This window comes from Ovis aries, chromosome X (assembly GCF_016772045.2).
Source record: "Ovis aries strain OAR_USU_Benz2616 breed Rambouillet chromosome X, ARS-UI_Ramb_v3.0, whole genome shotgun sequence".
Classification (NCBI taxonomy): Eukaryota; Metazoa; Chordata; class Mammalia; order Artiodactyla; family Bovidae; genus Ovis; species Ovis aries.
The window spans coordinates 87,246,944-87,252,802 of record NC_056080.1 but is presented as its reverse complement, the minus strand read 5'-3'; positions in this window follow the sequence as shown (position 1 = coordinate 87,252,802).

Below are 5,859 nucleotides of genomic sequence, written 5' to 3'. Positions count from 1 at the left end.
AGGAACCAGGAATGTAGAAAGCATTTGAAGAGATGCTCAAACTCACTAATGATAACAATGAGATCACCCAATGGGAAACATAAACTTTAAAAAGTGAGAAATGCCAAATATCAATGAAGATGTAAGATTAAGTAGCCTTCAGATACTATTGGCAGGAGTGGAGACTGGATCAGCCATTTGGGATGGCAATCTGGTAATACATGGTGAAATTGAACACATACTCCATGACTTATCAGTTCAGTTCCTGGTGTGCAGCTGAAAAGGTCAATGGGAGACACTTGCAAGGATGTTCAGGGCAGCGCTGACAATCACAATGGTTGTGGTGAGCTGGCAATAATCCATGTGCCTACCTTTGGGGGAGTGGACAGGCAAGATGTGGTGTGAGTAAGCACCCCATGAAATACCATGCAACAGTAAGGAACAGACCATATGAACCTAACTGGTGTTGAGTAAAAAAAGTACAAAAGAGTATGCCACCTATAAAGCAATACCATTTACATAAGTGAAAGTTTATGTATACAAGATGACTCTGTATTTTATAAGAAGACATGTAAATAAAAGGATAGACATTGAGTACATACAAATGATTATCCACACAGCCAAAGGGAAATGATATTGGGAGATGGTGTTGAAAAAGAATAAATATATAAAGCAAGAGAAGGGCCTGGTGCAGGCTAGTAATAATAGGCCATGATCTGAGGACTAACAAAGCCCAATCTTCCACAGGTTCCAGTAAAAATGAGAGAAAAAAATGAGAAAAGCAAATTCCAGAGTGAAGAGAAGCAGCATTTAGAAGTCAGAAGAGGTGAATGCATGAGTTCACCGGGTAGGTGTCATGTCCACTAGGCCTAAGAATACATGCATGAAGTATTTGCATGTTGGTTCCCTGTGGGAGGTCAGTGGTTTCTCCCTTCCTGTTTTTTGGATCTCCAACCACTCCCACTCCACCAAGGTATTTATGTTTTAACTCTGGAGATAAATGATACATAATTCAGAATAACCATTTCTGATTTATCTCAGGAGATAAATCCTTCAACATTGTAAGAGTAAATGCTGTACTGTGCTAACTCAGTCGTGACTGACTCTGTGCAATCCTATGGATTATAGCCCACCAGGCTCCTCTGTCCATGGGATTCTCCAGGCAAGAATACTGGAATGGGTTGGCATTTCCTTCTCAAGGGCATCCTCCCAACCCAGGGATTGAACCTGCATCTCTTATGTCTCCTGCATTGGCAGGTGGGTTCTTTACAATTAGCGCAACATGGGAAGCCCTAAGAGTAAATGGGGTTACAAAAATAGGTTTGTGCCACAATTCTCTCAGATATGAAATAGCAATCACTTGACTCTCCTAATCTCTTGCTTAGACTATACCAACAGCCTCTGAATTGATTCTCTCGCTTGAGAGTTCTCTCCTTTAATCTACCCTCTATGTTGCGAGAATGAAAGTTCTAAAATTACAGATGTGATCTAGTTATTCCCCTCCATAAAACTTGTGTGACTCACCAATGTCTTCAGGAAAAATATGCCCTGCCTGGAGCAAGGCATTATGATATCAGAAGACCAGGGACTTGGGGGTTAGACAGGGCAACTCCACCATTAATTGGCTGTATGATCTTATGTAAGTTATTGCACCTCTGTGAATTTAGTTTTTATACCTGCACAATATGAGATAGGAATTCCTACTTAGAAGACAGTGTTACTCACGTTGCCTTAGAAGCTCCTGGAGGGCTTGCTAAAAGAGTACTGGAACCGCCCCCGACCCCGCCCCGCCACCACCAGAGCTCCTAGTTCTGTAGGTTGGGGATGAACTTAAGAAGCTGCATTTTTTGTAGGTTCCCAGGTCATGCTGATGCTCCTGAACTCAGGATCGCATTTGCTGAACCACTGTTTCAGGTTATTTTGAGTAGGAGAAATGATGCATGTCAAGAGCCTCCCTGCTCTGTTCTCTGTAAATGGAAGTGGCTCTTGGTGCTTTCATGCCCCTCTGCTGCGTGGTCTCCACTTCTCCAGTTTCATTGCCCACCACCAGCCTGCACACATCCTGTGTGCCAACCGCAGCCAACCACTCATTGTTCCCTGAACCTTCTGTACAGTTTTCACCCTTGGGGGCCTTTGTCCATTCTTGTCTTTCTGACAAGAAGGTCCCTGCCCCTTCTCCCACACACTTTGGAAGAACCTCCTCTTCTTCAAGGCCCAGCTCAAATGCCCAGGAAGTTTTTGCAAAGCTTCTCCAGTTGGGATTAATTGATCTTTCATCCATCTGTTCATTTATTCATGCATTTAGTAAATATTTAGTGAGTGTCTACTCTGTGCCAGCCTCTATGCTAGCTGCTGGGAATGCAGTGGTGAGCAGAAACAAAATCTTTACTGCTCTCAAGGAGCTCAAAACCTTAGAGGAGAAAAGGGATATTATTCAAATAAACACAAATGATTTTCAAATTAGAGTAGTGAGAAGCAATTGGCAGGGATCAGTGGGAGCATGATCCCCTTGAAGCACTTAGAGGAAGGGTCACAGAGATTTAAAATGGGTCTTTCCACATATAAATTGTTGAACTTTGTAAGGTTGGAATGGAAGAACCATCCAAAATTGTTTGGGCTGCCTTATTGCCTCTTGTAGTCACCAGGTGGTAAAGAATCTGCCTGCAATGCAGGAAACCCAGATTCAGTTCCTGGGTGAGGAAGATTCCCTGGAGAAGGGAATGGCTATCCACTCTGATAGCCATGGACAGAGAATCCCATGGACAGAGGAGCCTGGCAGGCTAGAGTCAATGGGGTTGCAAAGAGTCAACACATGCCTTTTATGCAATGAACTTATTTTTTCTGGCCCATTATGAAGTTTATTTCATTAATTCTCATAATAGCACAATAAGCAATCTCCGGCTAACACTTAACACATACTATGTCCAGAGTGGTATTCTTGCTAATGTCAGAGGAGTCAAGAGAATTGAGACATTGCTCTTGCTTTCACGTTGCTCATAGTCCAGTGGGAGAGGCTGTACTGCACACGAAACTCAGCCTCAAGGCGTGACAGGAGAAAAAGTGGAATCACCTCCTCCTCCCATCCCCCATCACAGTTCAAGCCCCAGGCGGAGAGTGCTGGTTTTCCACTTGGGGTCAAGACCAGCACCTAGTGGACAGTGGACAAGCACTCACTCACCTCTGTGAGGTGAATGGATCCATCCCCATCTCCCACACTTGCTGCCCTAGCTCTTCGTGGTTCCCTGAGACTTTGCAACCTGGGATACCTGACTCTGGAGGTGCTGCCTTCAATTCACCCCTCATTAAAAAGCAAAAACAAAACACAACCAGGCAACTCTCCCTATTTAAAACCTTTCAGTTGCCTCCTCAGGGTTCTCTAGATTCCTCAGGTGGGCTATAAGACCCTTGAGGTTTGGATCTGATGTGTAGCTTCTGCCCCTGTGCTCCGCATGTATTCCAGTCAGAGTTGTGCTCCCTTGAATGTGCCAGACTCTTTCTCTTCTGGAAACTCCACCCCTCACTCCCATGTCCATTGGCCACTGCTGGCAAATACAAGTTAAAAGCTGAATTTCCCTACTTTGGGATAATTGTGCCAAAGACTTCCTCCTATCCTTTCCTACATTCTCTCTTTCAATCTTGGGGGTGGGAGAATGGAGTTGTTGATTAATGATGATGTCATTAATAAGGGAAAGGAGAATTCCAATGTCTTACAGAACCTGTCAGTTGTTGAGTGTAGTTCACTTGCTCAATCGCGTCTGACTCTTTGTGACCCCATGGACTGCAGCACGTCAGGCTTCCCTGTCCATCACCAACTCCTGGAGCTTGCTCAAACTCATATCCATAGAGTCGGTGATGCCAGTCAGTTGTAGCTCCTGATTTAACAATCCTATTCTCAAGTTCATTTCAGATTAAAATGCAATAGTTTGATGAGTGAACACAAGAGTCTCCACAGAAGTGAGGTAAGTAACAGTGACCAGTCTTTAAAGAGAAGCTTCCCTATGTGGGAATCAATAATGGCCCTACAGACTTGTCCCCTGGGCTCTGCTAGGGACAGAGAATATCTCTGCATTTCAATTTTCTCTACTTACATATGGAAAATCGATGTCTCTTTACCCACAGAATGCCTCAGGATCCCAAAGGGATCTCCTCCATAAATTCAAAGCCTAGTGTAGAAAAAGGCAAACATGAAAGTCATGGCCAGATCATGTGGCTGCTCCTTGAGGGAAGGATCCAGTCTCTTAGGAATGTCTGTACCCTCTTCCTGCCATGTTGTTGACTGTTAGCACCTGGCTTCCAGTGCCACAAGAAGAAACTGCATTAAAGTATTTTGGCACTTCTGCTTTTAGTAGAACTGGGAGCCTGTGAAGCATGCAAACAGGGCATGAAAATAAAATACATCCTGAGGAAGGTTATGAAACTTTTTCAGACCCAAGAAAAGTTTCACTTCAGTCTGCATTTTGGTTTGGGTGGGAATCTGCACAATTTCCTTCACTTAAGCCCACAGATCTTCGGCTATGTTCTGACTAAACTTTTCTTGGTTAGGATGTCCTATTGACCTTCCTGGGAGGGACTTGGGCCCAACAATGTAGAGACAGGCCACTGTGTTCCATCATCCATGTCCTAAAAAGTCAGGCTGTAAAGACTGGTTCACAGACTTCTGAACAACTAGTCTGTGAGCTTAACCAACCCTGAGTGATCAGCTTGCTGTTGCTGAGTTGTGTCCAACTCTTTGCAACACCATGGACAGCAGCACTTCAGGCTTCCCTCTCCTTCAGTGTTTCCTGGTGTTTGCTCAGATTCATGTCCATTGAGTTGGTGATGCCATCCAATCATCTCGTCCTCTGTTGCTCCCTTCTCCTCCTGCCTTCAATCTTTCCCAGCATCAGGACATTTTCCAATGAGTCAGCTCTCTGCATCAGGTGGCCAATGTATTGGAGCTTCAGCTTCAGCATAAGTCCTTCCAGTGAATATTCAGAGTTGATTTTTCTTTAGGATTGACTGGTTTGATCTCTATCAGGAGGGCATCCTAAAAGGAGGCGCAGGCACCAGTCAATTTTTAATCTCACAATAGGGTTGTCTGTGTGCCTGTTTCTCCACTAGCATGTGAGACTTTGCAATGCAAGGGTTCTCATCAGTCTTTGAGTTTCTTCTCTTTCAATCTTTCACAGCTACTCCACTCCCACCTGCTACTCTCTGCTTCTGCACAGTGCCTTATAGATCTTCAGGGCATTTGTTAAATTTAAATAGGTTATATTTTGGACTTCCTTGGCAGTCCAGTGGTTAAGACTTTGCCTTCCAATGCAGGGGTGCAGGTTCAATCTCTGTTTGGGAAGCTAAGATCCCATATATCTTGTGACCCACCCCTCAAAACAACAACAACAAAATAAAACAGAATCAATATTGTAACAAATTCAATAAAGACTTTAAAATAAAACAAAATAGCTTCTCTTCATGTTGATACACTGACCCCTTACCACAGATCCACTTGCATTTGCTACAGAGTAGAATGCTGTCTGGGACCTCATTCTTCTAGTGGGTTAATAGTGAAGCTCCAAAAAGACTTTTTAAATCACAGACCCTGAGTCTAACATAGTAGGGAAGCTTCCAAATGGCAAAAATATGCCTCTTTCCCTCAAAGTTTCCTTTTCATTCAATTAGCAAAAAAAAAAAAAAAAATCTGGTCACTATTTTTCTTACTTTCTTGTAATGATGAAAAATATGATTGCCATATCATCCATTTATAAATATATTGACAATGAAATATCAGGATGCTGAAGTTTTCTATTCTTTTATCATATTTGAATCCTCTTTATGAAGTCACTTCACCTAAACGAAAGAAATGGTCCCTGCCATTCCTCTGTTACTGCTAGTCTGGAAGGT